At 41.2% G+C, this 23,611-nt stretch overlaps 2 non-coding genes across 2 annotated transcripts; both read left to right on the top strand.

The window, feature by feature from the left end:
* The first annotated feature begins 21,872 nt into the window (after positions 1–21,872).
* trnay-gua (transfer RNA tyrosine (anticodon GUA)) lies at positions 21,873–21,961 on the top strand. Its single transcript is given in 2 exon segments — positions 21,873–21,909; positions 21,926–21,961. It is a non-coding gene; the product is annotated as a tRNA-Tyr (tRNA).
* Positions 21,962–22,196: 235 nt separating this feature from the next.
* trnak-uuu (transfer RNA lysine (anticodon UUU)) lies at positions 22,197–22,269 on the top strand. The gene has a single exon. It is a non-coding gene; the product is annotated as a tRNA-Lys (tRNA).
* The last annotated feature ends 1,342 nt before the right edge of the window (positions 22,270–23,611 follow it).

The following is a 23,611-nucleotide window of genomic DNA, read 5'->3' as shown; positions in this document are numbered from 1 at the left end:
AGGGGGAAATCAATAATACAAGTATTAGTAATACAAGGCAAGAAGCATGGTAAAATGTTGTGAAGTGCTACCTTACAGGAGAGTAAAGGGACTAATATTACAACTAATATATCCTTCCGGCGCTAACTCAAGACATCTTTTCAGACAGTACTTGTAATATTAGTCCCTTTAATCCCCGTTAGATAGCACTTCATAGCATTTTGTCATGCTTCTTGGATTATTGATTGATTTTCCTCCTTGCTCCCTTTCCCGTAACCCTTGACTGTACCTTACATCTTGACAGCACTTAGCTTTACTTTCCAGGATGTATGTCCGCACTTACTGCACTTAACTGTATAAATTGGAAGTTGTAAAATGTATTATATCTTGAATTGCTTTGTTTAATGTAAATTTGAATCTGTAATGTTTGATGCCTTGTATTTAACTGTATTCTTGCACTTTGTATTGCACTTATTTTGTAAGTCGCCCTGGATAAGGGCGTCTGCCAAGAAATAAAAAAAATAATAATAATATTGTGTCGGTATCGGGAGCCAGTGGCGGGAGCGGAGCAGTGGAGTAGTGTGTGCGAGGGAAAGAGATTACCAGGTGAGCCGCAGAGTTCTGGATGAGCTGGAGCAGCGGGTAGTAGTTGCAGGCAGGCCGGCCAGGAGGGAGTTGCAGTAGTCCAGGCGGGAGAGGACCAGTGACTGGACGAGCAGCTGAGTCAAGAAGTTGGTGCGGAAGGGACGGATTCGGCGTATGTTGCTCAGGAAGAATCTGCAGGTGCCTGTCAGTGTGGTGATGTGCTGGGTGTAGGAGAGCGCAGGATCAAGGATGACTCCTAGATTTTTAGCGGAAGAAGCAGGAGAAAGTGTGGTGGATTCCAAGGGGATTGAGATGGGGAGATCAGCAGAAGGTGAGGAAGAGTGGGGGAAAAAGAGGAGATCCGATTTAGAGAGGTTGAGCTTGAGGTGGTGTGACTGCATCCAGGCGGAGATAGCAGACAAACAGGAAGAGATGCGAGAAGGGATGAGAGGGTAAGAAGAGGGAAAAGACAGGAAGATCTGGGCATCATCTGCATAGAAGTGGTAGGAGAAACCATGGGATGCGATGAGGGGGCCCAGGGAGCGAGTGTAGAGAGAGAACAGGAGCGGGCCCAGGATGGAGCCTTGGGGTACGTCTATGAGGAGAGGTTGGGGGGTGGATGAGGAACCTTGCCATGTCACTTGGTAGGTCCAGTCGTTGAGGTAGGAGGAGATCCAGGTGAGAGCAGTTCCAGAGATACCGAGGTCAGCAAGGTAGGAGAGGAGGATGGAGTGATCGACAGTGTCAAATGCTGCAGAGAGATCAAGGAGGATGAGGACTGAGGAGAGGGAGGCCGCCCGAGCACACCGGGGGGAGTCAGTGACTGCCAGGAGAGCCGTCTCGGTGGTGATTCTGAGTCTGAGATGTCCAGGGGTGTCACGAAGAGTTGCGAAGGGGAACAGCCTCTAGACAAGATGAGGTCTAACTGGCAACCTGCACTGTGAGTGGGTGGAGACGAAGAGAGAAGTTAAAGGAGTAAAAGAGAGGAAGAAATCCGGCAGAGTGGGAGGGTTTGGAGAGGATGGTAGGTGAGGACAGCGAGGGGAGGGAGGAGAGAAGAAAGTCGAGTTCATCCAGGAAGGTGGTGAGTGGACCAGGAGGACAGTAGAGAACTAGAAGAAAGAGGTGAGAGGGAATTCAAAGCTGTTGGAGGCGATAGAGGAGAGAGAAGGGGGTGGCACAGAGAAGAGCAGAGAAGGGGAGATCAGGAGCCCTATTCCCCCCCCACCCAGTAAGACAGGGGGAGTGGGACAGGACAAACACAGAGGATAAGGCAGCAGGGGTGGATGAGTTCTCCGGGGAAATCCATGTCTCAGTGAGAGCAAGGAAATCCAGAGAGTGGTGGGAGGCGAAGGCGGAGATGAAGTCGGCCTTGTTGGAAGCATACTTTACACATTTGGATGCCTGTGTGTATGTGTGTTTACTACATGTATGAATAAACTTTATTGCAAACTGCTATGCCCTGTACATGAAAAAGCAAAAGCCACAAGTGTTTTTCATTTATACTATCATTCATGCTTAGTTGGCGCTTTGTGTGCCTATTCAAATAATGGTTTGTGTGTACTGTATTGCATACGCAACCTATCGTTATCTTTCAAGTCGGAAGCACTGCCCAAGGGGGAGGGGTTGCTGTATAACAAAGCTGTCGCAGGGGCAGAGGCAGCGAGCTGATAAGGGAGCCTGCCACGAGGTGCACCGCAAGTGTGCCTAGGCAACACAACTCCAGACAGTTACCTCAGGGATCCCGTAGGGCCGCACCTGAGCCGTCCAGGAGCGAGGACCATAGTCACGCTCTACCGGGAGCTGTCTGCTATCAGCATATACAAAGCGGGGCTACAGAGGTTAACTCTTATGCCCTCCACTTACAAGAACAAGGCCGGCTGCTCTACTAGTGCAGCTAGGAGCGAGGCCGTAATCTACTTGCACAATGTCTGGTGTAGGCAATCAAGCACTTGTGCGGCCTCCGTGCAATATCATGGCAGTGGACCCCTGATCCAATAGGAGCGGGTCACAGACCCAATGAGAAAAATACAATATAATACATAGCTGGCTAATCAGCAGAGTAGCCGAGCTGAACAATATACAATATAAACATATCGCATGACAGGAAGACCTTCATGGATTTTACTGCCGCTGCTAGCACTCCTGCTGTGGAGGAAAAAGCCCTGTGGACAAACAACCAACACAGCAAGCAGTCGGAATATATATAGAACTATATAAATACGACTATTATTTTTTAAAGGGTCTTCTTGTGAACGAAACTGAAACCGAAAGGGGCAGAATTGGGATTAGCTATCAATAATAACTAAACACACACCAGACAGAGACTATGTGTAGTGAAAAACGGTGGTGAACAACACTATGAAGTGAGCCAGCTAGCCAGATGAAATACGCAGTTTGAATGTTTATTACAAACACAGAGAGCTTACATTCCTGAGTCCAGCGAAGAGGCAAAAGAGGATGAACCTCCGCTGACGTCACATTTTATAGAACAGGAAGTGGGAAGGGACCTGTTCTGAGTGACGCGCGCAGGTGCCAATGCCAGCTTTGATAGAGTGATGTTTCGATCGGGTTCCTACGGAAGTGCGCAGAAACCCCTCCCCCTTGGGCAGTGCTTCCGACTTGAAAGATAACATAATGATATGATTATCTGTAACCCACTTTACTCTTATATCTGACAATTGAGATTCACACAGAAATGTTTTTACTTTGATTAACTTTAGTCAATCTCTCAATGAAGCTAAATAAAATGTATTGTGTTTGTTGAACGAAAGTTGTTGATTGATTTTGAAGTCGTGAAAAATGTTTTATAGTCTGTAATTAGTAAGCAAACTTCGGAGGTTTCAGGAGAAGCATGCAATCTGCCTTAATGTTTCTAAATAGCCCTATTGTAAATATAAACCAAAGATATTAAATGTTGTAATTTCCAAAACAGGGCAGTTGCCATAATATCAGGTACTGTCAAATGTTCTCTAGCCGAAAACTGTTTTTTTCAGTTTGTTACGCCATGGCGTCCAACTCGTAACACCTTTTTTCACTATGTCACCATAGAGACATTTCAAGCCAGGCAGTTTATTAGGTTTACAAATAATAATAAATAATCTAGCTGCTGTTTGACGTCTCCCATGTCAGCTTCTCCTTGTACTGCTTCGAGACAGGACAGAAGATTGCTTTAGTTTCTATGTCGCCACAGTTTCAATGAAGGCACTGTTCCTCGGAAGATGTCACAGAAAATATACAGTATCCTCTTGGACTGGGGCTGGTATTGCGAGACCATGACCGTGCAGGCCCCACACCCCCATCTCCACAGCCATACTTCGTCCCAGTCAGCCTCACTGCGGAGAATAAAGGAGTCAAGGAAAAACATCCTTGGCAAGAATTCATGAGCTCGGCAGGATGACACAAAGAAGGAAATACTACAGAGTAACGAAACAATCACCAATCTAGATGTACACGTAATGTCACTTAAGGAAATATTGAAAGTTTAAAGTTTTTAAATACTGATTATCCCCCAGTCCATTATACTGTGGGTGCAAATATTATATTTCCTCATAGTTTACATTTGCTTACTATAGTATGTTTTTCCAAGGTTTTGCATGTAAACAATACATTAGCTGTTCTTCTCTTATAATATTATTATTGTTATACTGTTTAAAGTTATTGGATCCTATAGGGTATGAAGTTAAAAGTCACACATGAAAGAAGACAACAACATGCCAAAAAATGCAACGAAGTATCCCATAACCACAATATGTAATCTTTACATGCAAAAGTTAATAGAAACAAGAATATCGAAGTTGCCATGGTAAGAATACATAATGTCTCCGTATAGAATAGTATTCAAAGTTATACAGTATATCTAACCTTTAATTAGTTATTTTAAATCAAACTTATGTGTAATGATTGTAGGCTATTCATATTGCAGATATTAAACCACTAAAAACATGATCCTAAGTCAAACTCACTAACAAGCCATTCAGCGGTGGTTCTAGCCCCTTTCATCTCGGGGGGCATGGCTGGGGCCAGTTGTAATCGTAGCGGGGCCATCATCGGGGGGGTGTATTGTCCATGATGTTAGTGGTGGGGGGGATGCTGACAGTGTTTTGTCCACGGTGCCAGTTAGGGGGGCCACAGGGGGTATGTGCCAAATTTGAGGTATGTGCCTATCCTGCGTTTTCTTTTTTTTCTTATTTCTTTTTTTTTTTACATACCAAAGTAAAGCTGTGACCTTATTTGGCAAAGTAGGGTTCAGGATTTAAATTCACAGTGGCTACCTGAACTAACAGTAATGGGGCACACAACAAGTAAACAGAGAAAATAACTACACTATTCCTACCCTCCCAAATCTTACAGGACAGGACAGGTGAGATGCCCCTACTCCAAGATACTTATACAATAGAAAAACTATGGTAATAATAATATAGCCCAAGACAAAAAATATTAATCTTTCTAGACTGTATTAAAGTTCAGCACTTCGGAAAAATAGAATTATTTTGTATTTCAATAAAACAAAAATTATTACTGGTATCCACACACCCAACCAATGTAAATGTCACGGACGGTGTTAATTAGCTCCTTAATCACCATTACTTATTATATTTATATTTCACTTCACTTTATGCAATATGGCTTGTGTATTTTGTTTGGTTCTATATTGCCATTATTTTGTGTGTTGATTATCTTTCACTTTATTGTTTAATTTGTTATTCACTTAGTATTATTTTGATTGTTTGCACGCGTGCCTTATTATTTGTGTTTCTTTGAGCCAATCACCACCGCACAACTCACCTGGGTCCACCTGCACTCTTCACACGCATCCCCACTTAATCACCCTGCCCTGGGAGAGGAGAGGAGGGAGCGTCTGATACGAGCCGCAGAGACCTCCCACATTGGAAAGTGGACTACAGCAGACAGGAGGGGAGGTGGCAGACCTGGGAGCAGGACCCAGATCAACACGGCGCACAGGGACAGAATAGTGATGTCGTTCGCGAATGTGCCGGGTCCCGTCTGAGAAAGGATGTCTGTTCTTATGTTTTTATTTCTTATAAATGAATACAAGACAGAAAAAAAGTATGAATGTTGTGTTGATGTGCTGCGTATGATGACATTGTCCCGGTGCTCCCGTTTGGTGCAGCACACACACCTCAACACAAGATTCAGTCAGTGCGAGTGGTGCGGCCGAGCAGTGTGGCGAAAAAAAAATACGATCTTCCAACAGCAATTTCAACTAAAAAAGGAACACAATACAAACTCTTCAATGTAAAGCCAAAATTCACAACAAGCCAAAAAAAAAATAAAAAACGGGTTAATTGTTGTTTTAGATCAATTGATTGGAATATAGCTAATAGGATCAGCACAATCCAATCAATCAATCACTCACTCACTTGGCCCTGTTACACAGACTGATTAATAGCAGTATGTTTAAGTCTAACCATAAATTCATAAATTAAAGCAAAGAAACTATTACTATGGGCAAGGACTTGTATAAAATCAAGTTTAAACAATGAAAACATGTAATCAAATACACATAATCCCACAAACAAATACATATAGATTTAAAATAGAGTCAGAGAGCTCCCGTCAACTGAACAGCTCCCCAGCATTTGGCGCACACTGCACACTGCACACTGCACATGTAAAAACAAGCAGCCCCCTATTATCTGCACACAAACCAACACAAGCAATGCTAGCCATAGAAAGAGTCTCTCTTGTGTCTTCTGAGCACTGCTTATATCCCCATCTGCTCCCGGTATGACATCCCGTGATTGGTCGCAATGCTCAGTCCAATTAGGGTTAATAAGAGCCAATTCAATCAGTGACAGAGCCGACTGGCTCATCACAGTACTACTATATTTACAGCATGACATAACAGCGTGGCGCTGGAGCGGGAAAGTGCGCTTCTTTTTGCACATCGTCTACATGCGCGAAAAGCCTGGACACTTGGGCTAAAAAAAAGACAAAAATAGAAAGTGTGAAATATGAACGTTAACATTGTAGCGCAAACATTGGGCTTCGAGCCACGTGTAACAGACAGTGCGATTCAGAACAAAGTCAAAAATAGCTTCTGCACAACAATACAACTCTTAGCTAGTAAATTCATGTGGAAAATGGACGCCCCGTCTACAGGGCTGCGGCAAGTCGTGGCCTATTTGTTGGGGAAGGATGTTGAGCTCGGTTTTCCAAACGAGCCGCTGCATATTGACCTATGTCTATTGTCTAAATGTCTATTTATTTATTGATGTATTCATTTATTTATTTCAACATGTATTGATTCATTGATGATTTTCTCTGTGTATTCATTTTTAATTCTGGCATGGATTATCCTGCATACAAAAGCAAAGGCCCGGGACAGTGCGAGCATGACTTATACAGCGCAGTGCAATCATGGTCGCTGCTTGACATCGTCCTGCAAATAAAAAAACATTGGCTGGATGTCAAGTCACACATTGCCGGGCCAGACCTCGAACCCGGATCCTCCGGATCGTCACCCTGCTGCTCTCCAGCTGAGCTACTCCGGCAACGGAACATCAGCGCGGAAGGGCGCTATTAACTGTGCGCTGTTTCTGCCGTCACTCATCTCCTGCAATGCCGTGTTTATGTGAGAGCTGTGACGCGCTGTAGCAGCAACTACATGTTTACTACATCTCATCTCCTCTGGGGTTTCAGTGTTTGTGAGACGGTGACACTAAACGCTGAAGTATAATGTCGGCCAATAAGCGCACTGGACACCGCCCATTGGCTGTGATTGACACAGCGGGTTTGTATGATGTCATTCACTGCTACAATGATCGAGTCCAGAAATACACCGTGGTCGTGCAAAAATGCTTTTTCTACTCTTGCGGTTTTTATTTTACACTACAGGAATAAATAACTAAACGAATATTAAATACATAGATACATGTCCCTGCCGATTCCAATGTTGGCGATTCATTGAACATGTAGCACTATTTGCACATGCATGTATTTATTGTCTCACATTAGAGATGAGATGTAGAAAACATGTAGTTGCTGCTACAGCGCGTCACAGCTCTCACATAAACACGGCATTGCACATGCCTGTAGCCAAAGTCCGTTTTTTTGTCTTCATTAAAATGATCCTTTACAGGAGTATTACATGCGAAGCCAAGGCCGGCCCTATCGGAATAGGCAAATGCTAGGGGCGCCCGAAAGAGTGAACATTTGTACGGAGGTTTGTTGCACTCAGTGCTTGTTATTGTGTGGAACCAAGTCACAGCAATTCCTGGTTATTAGCCAATAGGATGTGAGTGTTAATATGGGATGTCCTGTATAGAGCTGCTGTTAGGGAGTCAGTCAGTGAGTTGCACTGGGCAACAGCGGCACTTTGTACTGTCAAAAACAACACAAAAACAGCTATTGGGTTTTGCTGATTTCTATACATAAGCAGCTAAAATTGGACATTGTCAACCTCGCCTCTAAAATATAAAAGTGCGCACACGACCGGGGGTCACGGTGCCATAGCTTGTGTTCACCTAGAAACTCGTCCGGCAGCGGCGGACACAGCGGATTTCAGTGCAGACGCGTTTCAGCAGCGACACGTTTCCATCACACCCACCGGCACCGCGTCCAGTTTGCATATATAATGTTGCTTGATATGGGATTTTCCGCTGCTGATGTGTGGTTGTGAAGCAAGGATATGTTTGAGTCCAAATCTGCCTGATTTCATGGAGATTTTGAGCTGTTTTTTGACTTGTCTCCAGTTGTTAAAATCTTCCCCAGAACCCGCACCCTGAATTACTCAATCGTCTTCGCCCTCATTTTTCAACACTAATTTTGTGCAGTGCACAGTGGGACAAAGGGAAATGGTACAGACTTTAATCTAATAAGACACAAAATGCTTGAAAGTTTCTATTATGTTTATCTATATGACTACAATAATCTTTAACAAATTAAAATGTAAGTGGTCTGAAACAGTTTTAATACAAATATATACATTTATTTAACCAGTTGATTTTTGTACTTTGTGAAATGAATGTACTAAATATAAGCAACGGGGTAAATGACTAATTCACAGATTTAGTCCATGTCTGGACCTTGACTATACCTTGACCAAGAAATGTGGACCCTGACACAACATAATTGACTACCCCTGCTGTAGAACATTGCTACATTATGCATATTGCACTAAGGTGTCTGTAATATCATTTTTTCGTGCAATACTTTTTTAATACTGTATTTATAATTCATTTTATGTCACTTGTTTCTTTAAATTATGTTTTTATACTGTTTGTGTGGGGGTTTTGTTTCTAAAATAAAGAAGATCTCAAAGACATAAAGCTATGCAGTCTGTGAGTGTATGAACACAATGACCCTGCGATGCAGGGGGCACCACTTAAAATCTTGCCTAGGGCACCAAATTGGCCCTGTGCGCAGCAACTGACGTTATGCAAACGACATCCAGCTGGATAGTGAGTATGGGGTGAAAAGAGCAGGAGAGACGGGAGAGAAAGCAGGCAGCAGCGTCATTGTCGCAGAATATTGAACATATGTTCAAAAACACTGCCAAACAGGGTAAGGTTGTTATATGTACTACCTAATCTAACAGTTGAGATAGATAACGCTAACTACGTGCTAGCAAACAGTCGTCAACTCCACGCAGAAGGTAGCTAATGTTTTTACTCGTGTGTGTCTGTGTCTGTCAGGATTACACAAAAACTACAAGACCGATTTTCACAAAACTCAGTGGAGGGGTGTAGCATGGGTCAAGGAAGAACACAGTAAATTCTGACCATTATCCATCCAGTGGGACTAGCTAGCTACAGTGACCGATTCAGAAGATTTTTACCCTGAATATGTGTGATGTGTCGGTGCTCCATTCACGTGTGTGTGTGTGTGTGTGTGTGTGCATGTGTCTGTGTGTCTGTGTGCGTGCATGCGTGTGTTTGGACTGAAAAAGGTGGTACATGATCTTGGTAAGCAATTTGACAGCATTGTAGTAAATATTTTCGGTGCATCAAAAAGCGTCCTCGTTAAGATACCAGCAGACAAGCTAATCCAGCACAAATTAGTGCATAAAAAGTAACCAAAATGAAGTATTTAAACCTCATAATTGAATACAAAATGAGGGGAAAAACTGCAAAAAGGTCCACTTTTTGAAAAAAAGAACCCCCCTTCCACTAGGCTGGCTACGGGCCTGTTGCAGGAGATGAGTGACAGCAGAAACAGCGCACACTTAATAGCGCTCTTCCGGGTCTTTCCGGAGTTGCCCGAGTAGCTCAGTCGGGAGCGCGTCAGACTGAAGGTATGAAGCCCCAGGTCCGATCCCTGGCTCTGGCAATGAGCTACACTGTTTCCACTTCCACACTTTTACTCTGTACAACAATCTGACGCAGAGCAACCATGATTTTACAGCGAAGTGAAATCATGGTCACTCTGCTTCAGATTGTTCTGCAAAGTAAAAGCTTTCATTACATGTCGTGTAAAAAAAGTGCAAAAGTCCAAAAGTGTCTTGACAAGTGTTGAAATTAAAGCTAGACCCACGCTAACGCGATTCTTTAAATCCCAGACGATATTTAAAATGGTGGGCTGCTCACATTTAATGACAGGCAGGATTTCACGGAATTTAGGTCTTTTGCATCATGATGCCCCAAAACAACTATTGTTATTTGAGGTATTTGAATCAATACTTATGAAAATCAAAATCAAAAACTCAAAATAATGTAACTTGTTTTCGTGGATGTGCTCGACTCTCATTGGCTGCTGCCGGTCTCGGACCCGAGTCGCATCTTTAATATGAATTGTGTTGAATCTACTCGCCTGCCTGGCGAGCTGCAGGTTTGAGCAGAGGGCAGCGGCTCATCGGTTAGGCCCCGACCTGCTGCTTTCTGTTCAACCGGACACTTAATGACTCCATTGAATGAACAACCGGCTTAGATTGTACTTTTCAAATTGTGTAAAAAAGAGTTGGTTCTTTAATATGTTATTCATACAATTCTATGCTTAACTTAAACCCTCTACAGTTAAAAATAATGAAAATGCTCTGATTAAGGTTCAATTAAGCAATCGAGAGCTCTGTTGGAACAGATACCACAGGCAGTGCCCATCTTGCCCATCTTGCCAAAGACTATCAACATCAATATTATTAGCATTAGTAATGTAACTATTCTCAATTTCCCAGCTGAGCTCACAGACACTTTCACTGACCCCCCCCTCCTTCCTGGGGGGTGAATCCCTTCCTAATTGATAGGGTATTTCTGTTAGTGAAAGGACTATTTCCATACAATTTCATGACTTTAGACTTTAAACTATATCTCATTCAATGATTTATTTATTTTACATTAAGTTATACCTTCAGTAGCTTCCTTATTTTCCCTCATATTCCATTCAACCACCATCACAACTCTCATGCTGAAAGTGGCAGCACATGTCTTTCACACATATCAAACTCCCTTTTTCCAGCTTCCCAAGCCTTATTAACTCTTAAACCCCTCGTCAACTTCCTCAAACCTTCCTCAACATCGCTCAGACCCACTAAATTGCTCTGTATCCTAACAGCTGTTCTTTCTCCTTTTCCTAATTTCTTACAAGAAAATTCAAGTTATATTTATTGACATGTATTATTACTATTTATACACACATTTCACTCCATTATTTTAACTAAAATATTTACTTAACAAAATATCTTTTAGAAAATAAGCCTTTTAATTGATTTCAATAATGATTCCCAGGTACCTCAGGAAAACAAAGTTTCAAAAAATGTGTCCAGTCAATGATTTCCCCAATGAAGAGTTTGCGTGAGCACTAAGACTGTCCACCTGCGCGGCTCATATGTCCTTATTGTGTCAACTTCCTCCTATTGAAGTCCAATCTACACCGGTACATGTTCAGAAGAACTGTTCCCGAAACCAGATTGAACTGATCAATAGTTAATTTCTTACCTACACACTGTATTTAGGGATCTTATATCTGGGAATTTCAAAAACTCTTCATTGTGGAACTCACAGCTACCAAATGACCCTTTAATTTCCTGGAGTATCTGGTTATCTATTGAAGACTCTGTATAGGAAGTTGAAGAAAGTGTTTTGTGATAATTATATAATGTTTTATATTAATACTAGCATTAGAAGTAGTTTTGTATACAGACTGAGCAGATTCGATTTAGCAGGACAAGTAAAGGGTCAACAAGGTTGATTTGTTAGAAACTCCTGTCAGAAATGAAAGATCACCCAGTGCCGAAATAGCCTACAGATGTCTGCTGAGAATTTGTTTATGACTTAATCATTTCTCCAGATAGGCAGGAATTGTTTCTGTTAACGAGCGATTGACACTAGGTAAATGACGACCGTGGGATCGCATCTTCCTAGTGCACATCAAAGACGGACATCTGCTTTGGATCCATCACCTCTTCACGGGAGGACAGATCATAAAACGGACCCGGACCTGTATCTTCTGATTGGATGAACGGCCATAAGATGTTACGTCATTTTCCTATAAAGCTGCACTCATGTTGGTAAACATTAAGTTCTCACTGAAGGAATTATGCCTGACGTGGGGCTTCCGAGCGGCTTGATTAAAGTTCTATTTGCTTTATCTCCACGATTTCTCCACTTATTTCCGAGACGGTTCTACATCTATGTATTCATATCTTCACCATATTTTACTGTTTCCTCAGATTCCCATTTCAGAAATTAGCTCAAATTCAATTTTCAACATTTTATTTTGTAGTTCTGGTTTGTAAAATAGTATTTTATTTTTATTTTCTCCTTTAAATGGTTCAATGTTAATTTAGCTCACTTATTCAATGCTTGTCATTTTATATTTCTATAGTATCCTTCAAATTCGTACCCTTTGACTATTTCACTCATCTTAAATCCAAGGTCTAATTTTAACATTTATTTCAGGTATTTTATGCTGGCCCCAAACATTTTCTGAAAATAAGACTATAATATATAACTATTCTGTTTACATTCTCCTGCCTGGATTTTACATCAGGCTGTCAGGGCTGCACCAGAGTGCTGCTCCTGTGGATTTCAGCCTTTCATTTCCCTTTAATTTGACTTTATAGAATTTGTCCATAATATGATTTTTAACAAACAAATCCTTGTCCTTCTGGGTCTTAGACGACACCATTACTATTTATTTACTTTATTATTACTTTATTTTTATTATTTAGTGTATATTGTGTATTACTTTAACATTATTCTCATAATAGAATATATAATTTATTTATAATTTGTGATGCCTTATGCACTCTATATGCACTCTATATACAGTTAAATGTTTAGATCCAGCCTGGAGCTGAACCTCTGGAGCCACTGGGGAGCTGTTCAGTTGACGGGAGCTCTCTGACTCTATTTTAAATCTATATGTGTTTGTTTGTGGGATTATGTGTATTTGATTACATGTTTTCATTGTTTAAACTTGGTTTTATACAAGTCCTTGCCCATAGTAACAGTTTCTTTGCTTTAATTTATGAATTTATGGTTAGACTTAAACATACTGCTATTAATCAGTCTGTGTAACAGGGCCAAGTGAGTGATTGATTGATTGGATTTTGCTGATCCTATTAGCTATATTCCAATCAATTGATCTAAAACAGCAATTAACCCGTTTTTTTTTTGTTTTTTTTTGGCTTGTTGTGAATTTTGGCTTTACATTGAAGAGTTTGTATTGTGTTTTTTTTTTAGTTGAAATTGCTGTTGGAAGATCGTATTTTTTTTTCGCCACACTGCTCGGCCGCACCACTCGCACTGACTGAATGTTGTGTTGAGGTGTGTGTGCTGCACCAAACGGGAGCACCGGGACAATGTCATCATACGCAGCACATAAACACAACATTCATACTTTTATTCTGTCTTTTTTTTTTTTTGGATTGTTGTGAATTTTGGCTTTACATTGAAGAGTTTGTATTGTGTTCTTTTTTAGTTGAAATTGCTGTTGTAATTGTGGTAACTTATATTGGTGTGTTTATTGTATGGTTTATCTGATGTTTATATTGTGGTTTCTTTTCACTTACATTGGTGTTTATTGTATGTTTTTTTTTAGTATTTCTTTAATGAAGGTCAATTGCGGTTTTATTATAATAATTGGTCGTATGTATTTGAGGGAGAAATTAACTTAACTGTTTAATGGATATTGACTTTTTATGGATTGTTTAGTGATACTGTGATTGTTATTCTATTTGCCTAAATTGCACATTGTGTACCCAGCGTATTAAATTGGTTATTAAAAAGACTTGGTTATATACTTCCTCTTGGCTTTTCACTCTCCCTTTACATCACTAATTTTAGCTTCCAGGGTTATTCGACCGGACCGTCCGGTAAACCAAAGGTGGTGGCAGCTACACGCTCCTCTGTCAAATCCAGTTAGGACACGACCTTACTAGGACAGGTTTCGTTACAGTACATATTGATGATCCTGTACTGTTATCCTTACCAACAAAGGCAGATGTGACAAATGAATGCATAACAATAATATTAGTAAATTGGGTTTGATGTATAAGGTGTTGTAGATTATGCAATAGATCTCAACGTCATTTACTGATAGACATCACTCTTTATCACTTTCACTTTTGAAGGAACTGCTTTGTATTCTGTGTATTGTTTTATTGTAGTGCTGCTTCCTTTCTTGGCCAGGTTTTACTTGCAAAAGTGATTTTATTCTCAATGTAAGCTCAAAGTCAAATAGTTTAAATAAGAAAACAATGTATTGAAATGAGAACATCATGAACCTGTGTAATTATGCTGAAGGACAAGCACTGAAAGCAGAGAGAATTTTGTGTTTGGCATTGAATAGCCTTAAAGAAAACTATGCCGTTTTTGGAAACTTTCATATTTAAGTTGAATGTAGGTAAAAACATTCCAGTCACTCTGAAGAGAGAATACAGTTTACTGTGCGAATAAGTAGCCCCTGAATTGAAGATAAAAATCAAAAGTGCTGTTCGTAATTAGTTTACACTTTTACATCAGATGTCTTGTTTTTGCTTTCCAAATTGAGGAGTTGTGGCATATAATGTAAATGAAGTTACTTCACTAGTAGTGTGATTTCTACGTTGTGTATGTGTGTTTGTATATATGAACTCATACATTTTTTAAAGATTGTATTTGGAAAACAAATTCAGGTATAGCACGTGTCCCCCTTTTGAATGGGTTCTATATATAACATTTTAAAACGAATGATTCTGTATAGAACGCTATGTTTGGGGGTTCTTCATGTAACCCCTTTGAAGGGGTTCTACATAGAGCCATAAAGGGATCCACCAGAGCGATTACTCGAGGAACCCTTTATGGTTCTGTGCAGAACAATTTCTTCTAAGAGTGTGGAGTGTCGCCACACAATTTCTCTCAGAGGGCTTTTGACCAATGGCAATCCAATCCTGAATGACGTCACCACTATCCTGTTGTACTTTATGGGAGAGATGTATTAAGTAGTTTATAATGAGAAGAATAACAATAATCACCTGTTTTTCATAGTTGCCTATAGGTTTTGTAGTTTTGTATCCATTGTCTCCTTCATATTAGGAAAGGAAGTTGATCCATAGCCTACTCAGAGACAACTGAGAGTTGGTCTCTGAGCAGCAGCACAAAGGGGTCGAGTCTCTCAATGTCCGTGTGTTGGAGATATTCCACCATATTGGTCCCAGCCTTTAAAACAATGTTAATGAAAGGTACTCACAGTCATTTTAAATATTACATCCTGTAGTGTTTCCTTTCAAAATATGATCTTATTATGACTTGAACTAAATAAATCCTTTGACCCACTAATACCAAATTACAGTTAGGGGGGCCACAGGTGTGATTTGAAAAAACGATCTTCCATGTCTTTCTGTTGTGTTTTGACCTGGGGATCTGTAATTGTCCAAGTGGCTACTGCACATGTACTTATTTTATATTAAATGTGTTATTTAATTAGGCTTGGTTCTGGTGAGCATGTACAAGACGTCAGCTTTTTAAATAACTGTGTGTATTGGATCATACACATTTTAGAAATACTCTCTCAAACTTCCCGCATTGGTACCTCACCAGGGAGGTAGAAAACAGCAATAGCATTGAAAAAGTGTGATTGTAGTTCTGCTCTTCTGCAATATATTTCTACAAGATCAAGAACGGGCTCTGAAAACACTGAGGGTACAGGACGAGGACAGCGAAGCAATGAGCAACACTTGATACAGGATAAGAGCAACGGATACTTAGAATTTATAGGTGTAGGCCCCGTAGTAAAATATTCCCATCCGTTTTCATGGTACAATACTTTGATAATGACCCCCAATAGTCTTTCAAATGCCAGAATATCTGATAAACATTTTTTTTTCTGAATTGAAAACCCTAGCTGGCTATGCATTCGTTTGGCACCATCTAACATTTCGGAATCTGTGCATTCTTTACCCTTCCACAGGCGGTACACACTGGCAGCAAAACATAAATTGTTACCTTGGTTTATGTCTATTATTTTACTAAATAAAATACCTTTTAAGCGCCTCCGCGCACCACCACCACCTTGCATATTTCTAATCACAGTGACCGTTATTCGCAAACTCCCATGTGTTAGAATTTCGGTGTGACTTTGTAGTAAATTAGCTATGCTCTCTAAGAAATCTGCAGCGTCCAGCTCCCCCACATTTCGCCTCCTCGATTAGAAAGGATTATTTAATGACCCCGAGCTCGGTCTCAGCTGTACAAAATCATTAGGACCCACATTGTGTGATATTTCATTTAGCAATCCTTGCACAGCTCCATGCACAATACGGACAGCATTCATATAAGATTGTACCAGATCCAGGTTCACAAACCTGAATTCTTCATAAAACTCCATATCCCGAAACCTATTAATTTCTCGGTCATAGCGACGAATAATCTCCAAAAACCCCCGAGGAGGGTCCCCGCCAACGCCACCCTCAGCCATTTGTTCATCATTTTCATTATTCATCTCTAACATTGCAGCATCACCACCCCCAATCTGATTATCATTGTTATTAGCTACCGATGCTAGTTCCTTAGATACATCCTGATCTATATATTCCTGAATTTCCAAGTTTACCGGATGGCCTCCCGTCTGGAGAGTGTGCAACAGTGTCTGTGACCGTGCTAATTGTGACACATTTGTTCTAAATTTAAGCCTACGCAGCATTCTTTTCGCAGCATTAATTTTATTTCTCATTACCCCCCTAATTACACAAGCAGACTGACAGTTTTTGTGCTTCTCCTTTTTCATTGTTTGTCAATTGTTGTTTTCAGAATTGGTTGTTTTTTGTAACAACCCTTCTCGATCGTGCAGAGACTGATTGATTCACAGTGTTAATTACAGATTCATCAAACTCTCATCAGAAACGGGGCAATTCCCTATTTGTTTTAACAAATTTGTCAAAACATGTATTTTGCACTGAGCGGTGTTTAACGCCTCCACAAGCTGACTTGCTTGCTTGCTAAACACCAGGGCCCTACAATCACCAGGGGTCTGTATGTCAACACAGGGTGATTGATCACATTTCATCTCAGTATCCCCACTAGTGGTGGCTTTAACCGTGCTTTTACCCCGTTTACCTCTTTTTACAGTAGCGGAGCTCGGTCGGTTCACTTTCACACATTGCACCCCCACATCGGTGGTGTCGTGTGCCACCCGGTTTGTCTTACTCAGGGCTTTTCTGGGCGCTGTGTTTCCCCTTTGTGTGACTGGTGGCTGTCTCCCCCGCTGTAGAACGGACCTCCCTTTATCAGCACGATCGGATCTCTTCAGCTGTTTTCCACTTGACACGCCTCTCAAGCAGGGCAATGCAGGCTGTGCCGCATTTTTAGCTATAATAAAACAAACATGTCAATTACACTTTATACAGTGACTTTTCACTACATTTCGAACAAATACAAAATATAATAATATTATTATTATTATTATTATTAATAACATTGGTAAAAACGGTGAATGTTACACACCTCCATTCAAAGTTTGCTCTGTGACTTGGGGTGGGTGGGGGAGTGCTTAGTTATGTGGGTTAAACAACTGTCAATTCAAAAAACAAACATTGGTCCCATAAATGTACACAATATAATGTTTTAGAAGATGTAATTAATTTATAATATATAACAACTTGTTCTATGGCATACCATGGAATCTGAATAAAACTGGCCATTAAACGGACCCCATCATCATCAAATGGACCCCAGTCAGATGCCATTATGAAGAGTGTGTCCCTTCATATATTATATTGGATGTGTAAAATTAACTGCTTGGAGCGGCTTATTTATGGGGGGGCAAAATGGTATTTCATAATTTTTCTAAGAATCACACAAAATTGTATTCCACATAACATACCAGGAAACCGCCAAAAATGTTGTTCTCATTACAGAATTCAGTTGGGGCGGAATGTTGGGGTGTCTATTTCACTCCGATAAAGTTGATCTCCAACAGACATCTGTATCTATGCGTGCTATGGTCATGGTCTCACGTTCAAAACAACGTGTACACACTGGGTGAGGTGACCATTTGGAGAGATAAATTGTTATCACATATTTGTTATGGACACGAGCCTAATGGGTACAAATGACTGTACCCACGTGGCACCCATACACGCACCCAACTCCGTCCACACTCCTCCTCCTCTGTATAGCCACTGCCCCCCATTTACCCACGTGTCCCCACACACGCCCCCAACCCCGCCCACACCCCGCCTCCTCTGTAGAGCCGCCGGCCACCATTTACAGTATAAAGAGCATGCTGGTAAACACAGAAAACATGTCACCCGTTCGGGACAGAACAGGTCTGCGGTAACTGGTGGAAACCCCCATAGCGCACTATGGCTACACCAGCTAAGAAGACACCCCCTAGCGACCACGCTGCTGATGAAGATGCGGGGGCACCTAACACAAAATTAAGATGGTCGGAAGACAGGGACCCAAAAGAGGTAACACTTTATTTTACTTTAAAAACGTGTTTAGAATATTATTATTAATTTTAAACGTATGCCGGTGTTTACATGCTGTTAGGCCGTATGTGTGTATATATGAATTTCAATGCAAAGTGAATTTAAATGCATGTTTTCTTCTTTGTATGTTTATCAAAAGAATAGTGTCAGCGCTCCTCCTCTGAGCCCCAGGGATGCTCTCCCAATGTCTGATGAAGACGAAGGTGTCAACACTGGTGATGAGTCTGAAGATGATGACAAGGACCATGAACATGGCAGGGAGGATAAAACCTCAGACACTGATGATGGAGTTGGACCATCAATGGAAAGAGAGGTAAATATAGAGGTCCTACAACTGTGTTTAGTTGTGTACTTCTTTACTGACCGACACACATTACAGTTTTAAGTGTTATTTTCTTTTCTCTTCATTAGAATAGTGGAGTACCAGACACCAGTGATATTGATTCCTCTGTCAACTCTTTAAGACCCCGAACAAGATTGAACATTGCATGCTTCTGTTCTTGCCTTGCTAGAACCCACAAGAGTTTTGATTCAGACAGGGAAGTTCCGAGATATAATTGTAAAAACTATGATGATCATGTAACACTAGTGATGACACACACCATAAAGGGCATTATTGCGCTAGTGTTACAACATTGTATTGGCCGTGAATTAGTTGATAAGTGTGAGGCCTGTCTGATAGGTGACCCCAGCCAAGCACAGCATCTCTGTCTAACTTTAGATCACGAGCAAGGGAGTGTCTGGAGTAGTGTCGCTCTTATATGTAACAAAATAAGTGTCACCCGCTTTCTAAATGTTGTGTTATGTGTTGCACGTGCCCTATGTGGGCTATGCATCACCAGACAGACTGAGAAACAAGTGAAATCTCTTTTGCATAGCTTAGAAACATGCACAAAGGAATTAATGTTTAGTTCCCCCCCCCGCTGTACCGAACCCATAACGAACCGAGACTTCAAAACCGAGGTACGTACCGAACTGTCAGTTTTGTGTACCGTAACGTTACACCCCTAACAAATGCTGTTAAACGGCATATTTGAAACAATACATTTTTGGGAAACAGTCGCGGCTATCTAAGTTTATTTATTCAACGTTGCAGAACCTGAAGGGGAGGGAGTCATATCTCAAAGGAGATCTGATAACACTTTATTTTAAGGGGCCAGAAGTATGCATTAGTTAAGCACAAACACACTCGTAATTAATTTTTAACTTTACATATTAGTCATTATTTATTAAACATTTGAAGGATCCACATTCATGCAATAAATAAACATAAACCTAGTAATTAATGATTAACCGAATGCACAGTAAATGCATTTTAGCCATTATTTACAACTTAGCAAACCATATATTATTGTAGTGTTATGTTGGGTGTATTTTGATAAGAGCATTTTAGCTCTGAGCTGAAGCACTGATCTAAAGAAGACCTCTCCCCCCACCAAAAGTTATCAGATTTCCTTAACTCATCAGCTTGGAACTGGTTTACATCAAAGTGACAGTTTTGGGGAGGATGGCACCGAGAATAGGCCAAATAGTTTGGAATCCTGCTATGAGATAGGAGAAAGGGGCCTGTAGGTAATAAAAACTCTTTGAAGTGGACGAGAGCCGAAATCCCGACATAGAGCTACGAACCCGGGCCAACCGGCATTTCCAAAAGATGGCATGGATTGACATCAGTCATAAATCAAGCCCCCCCCCATTAGGACACTGGGGGCTGAAACCGAAATCCAATCTAAAAAAATCAAGAACCAATCACCTATTGATCTGACAGACTATAAAGAACAGCGCACGGTCTCTCTCTCTTACTCTCTCTCTCACCTGAACCAGAAACTCGCAACCTGTAGCTCTGTTGCCAGAACCGGAACCAGAAACCAACCAAGTCTTTGCCGGCAACAGAAGAATTAAACTGGGAGAAGGAGATTGAGCCGTACGAAGAATTCTTTTAAAGGACTTTATTAAATAAAGAACTTTACAGACCCACCTGATCAGTGGAGTTTTACAGCTGGACAATTGACTAAGTCGACTGAATACGAAAGTGCCAGTCATTTAAATAGCTATTTGAGTCTTAAGAAACTTGACCCTTGGAACAAACAGGGCCCTGCTTTCCTCAAAGACTTTGTCTTCAAGTAACTACGGTGGAACCCTGCTTACAAAGAAGATTTTGTGCACAACCTTGGAGCCTTCAAACCAATGGAAAATCTGTTTGGAAAAGACTCTACATTCGCGAAACCCCAACTTCCAGGTGCATCGACTGAGTGGAAGTTCTTGGACAAAGCTGAACCGGACTGCCTTTGTTCCAACCACACGGACCTCGTGCCGTGTGCTGTTATCTGAGCCCGAAGCCAGAGAGGCCTCTCTGCGACGAAGTTCAGATAAGTTTAAGAAATCAATTAGAAATGTTAATCTGTGATTCATAACTCTAGAATGTGTAATATCATTTAGTTTTCTTAAATATAAATGTGTGTTGCATTCAACTGTTTTGTTGATAATTTTAGAAATAAAATCTGTCAACGCCGAGAAATATCTTCTCATTCCTGTTTAACTGTTTAGTCTGAAATTGACACAAGTCAATAGACGTTAGATTATTGGTGGCCCTGCCTATCCTTGATCATTGAATAATAATCAGTTAAGGGAAATTGTGGTAACAAGTAATGATAGGATCTTTCTCGGCACCTAAACGTAAATGAGACTGATATATATATAACGAGAAGTTACCTGACATAAATACTAACCTGCGTAGTTATTTAATGTCTGACTAACAATACTAACGAGAGACTCACCTTCGTCTTACTAACCGGTATTGTAGTTAATGTGTTTATAACCTTTTTTGTTTAACGATTTGTGTGTTATCATATGCGATCCCATGGTCTTTGATTTGGTCACGGAAGTGATTTGTCTTTGATTTGTTGATCTAGAGTTGAATTTTGATTAGCTTTTCCCTTTTGTATAATTAGTGTAGTGCTACATTTAGTCTTTGTTTTTGAATAAATTTAACAATTTATATCTTTGGAATTGGTGTCTGTGTCCAATTATTACAGAAATTGAGTTCTACAAGATTCCAGGATTCGTGATAAGGTGATACTATAAATTCACTTCTTAAATTGAAATTTATAAGTGTACCTTACGATACAACTGATAGCACTGCAACTCAGTGTAGGTGTGCGTTCAGTCCGGCAAACACAACATTTCAGTTATGAAACGCTTTCTACAGGTGATGTATAAATGTAATATTTTCACACATTTGAATAAGTTTGATTTGATACAAGATTTATGAAGTTGACCAAACAAAATGACATAATATTTTTCAGGGGATAAAAATCTCACGACACAATTGGGTAGTCCTCACGGCACACGGGTTGAAAACCACTGAGCCAAGCCACGGTGCTTCTTGGCTTTGCACGACCACTGAGACTGCCAGGGGAAGACGGTGAGAAGCTTCCCTTCGATAGCTCAGTTGGTAGAGCGGAGGACTGTAGGTTTCAGGCAGCGGGCATCCTTAGGTCGCTGGTTCAATTCCGGCTCGAAGGAAGGCGTGATTATGGTTTGACATCGGTTTTGGACGAGCTCCCAAATGTCAAGCCATTGGAATTGCATGAGGACAAGGAGAAAACACCGGAAATTCGGATTTGCTGTGGAGAACTCGCATTGCCCAAACATCTCATATGCATGTGACCCTTTTCACCCTGAGCCCAGTTTTCTAAACCGGCCAGAAAGCGGTCTGGAACAATCATGAAGCCAACACATTGTGAAGCACTTCACTGAAGCCCGGGTAGCTCAGCCGGTAGAGCATCAGACTTTTAATCTGAGGGTCCAGGGTTCGAGTCCCTGTTCGGGCGCCTTGTTGACCGAGGGCCATGATGGTGAAAAGCCTGGATGGCCTTCCAGGTGACAATGAAATATGCAGTTGCGTCTAGGCAAGGTGTCTAGTCCTCTTTGCTTCTTTCGGCAAATATCCAGCCTGGGCAAGTGTTGTCTTCCAGAGGCAAGTCAAGCCAGGAACTCTGAGAGATGTTTTTGCCGTTGACGACGTGTCACTTTAGAACAGCACAACATGCATCTCTACTTGACTTGGCACAATCTGTGAGGGTTGGGCCAACACAACGTGTCCACACATTTGCAGGCGTCTTGAAATACTTGGAATGACCTGTGGCCCCATGCCATGCAGAAGTCCACAGGTATGCGTGTCAGCATGCTCTGCTCCTCATCCCCAATGTGCCACTTGTAAGAACTTTGTAAAAAGCGACAGAGAACATGATCAGCAAAGAAACACAATTCTCCTGAGAACGACAATCATCGTGCCGATCGTAATCTCAGTGCATACCTGGATGCCCAACAAGCCAAGCCAGTGGTTCCCAAGCGTTGTAATGCCACGGCACACTTTGCTGAGACCAAAAACCTTCGCGGCGCACCAACATGAAAAAAAAAAAAACGGATTTACTAGGTATTGTCTCACCTGAATGGCAACAGGCTGCTAAAACTATTATCACACGCACATTGCATGTTAAAGTATGTCAGTAAGGGAGTAATTTAAAGGGCAAATGTGTGAAGTGCAAGGAGTGGCCCTTAGTGGTTAGGTAAAAAAGTACACAGACAAACTAAATAATCCCTTGATACAAATCATTTATTTAGTGCAGACAGACCAAGACCAGCCACAATAAACTATTCGCAGTAAATATAAATTCACAGCAAAATAGGTTCAGTTCACAATATCCTATAACAAGCTGCACAAAGGCAGCGCTAGCAGTGGAAAGAACGAAGAACTGCAGGAGAAACGCCGGGGCTATTTAGAGCCCGATTATTCAACACAGAGGGGGAAAACCAGGGCCAAATGAGACTTAGAGGAACAGGAGACATCCAACAACAGTATAAAGATAAAAAGGAATTCACCACATGTCCCTTTAATCAATTGCCTTGCAGTTCCACTGTGTAGCGTTATGTTGGGTGTATTTTGATAAGAGCATTTGGGCTCTGAGCTGAAGCACTGATCTAAAGAAGACCTCTCCACCCCCAAAGTTATCAGATTTCCTTTGCTCATCAGCTTGGAACTGGTTTGCATCAAAGTGACAGTTTTGGGGAGGATGGCACCGAGAAGAGGCCAAATAGGTTGAATCCTGCTATGAGATGTCTGGAGAAAGGGGCCTGTAGGTGATAAAAACTCTTTGAAGTGGACGAGAGCCG

This window comes from Amia ocellicauda, unplaced genomic scaffold (assembly GCF_036373705.1).
Source record: "Amia ocellicauda isolate fAmiCal2 unplaced genomic scaffold, fAmiCal2.hap1 HAP1_SCAFFOLD_113, whole genome shotgun sequence".
Classification (NCBI taxonomy): domain Eukaryota; kingdom Metazoa; phylum Chordata; class Actinopteri; order Amiiformes; family Amiidae; genus Amia; species Amia ocellicauda.
The sequence above is the reverse complement of the archived record's forward strand: the minus strand, read 5'-3'. Positions and strand labels throughout refer to the sequence as shown.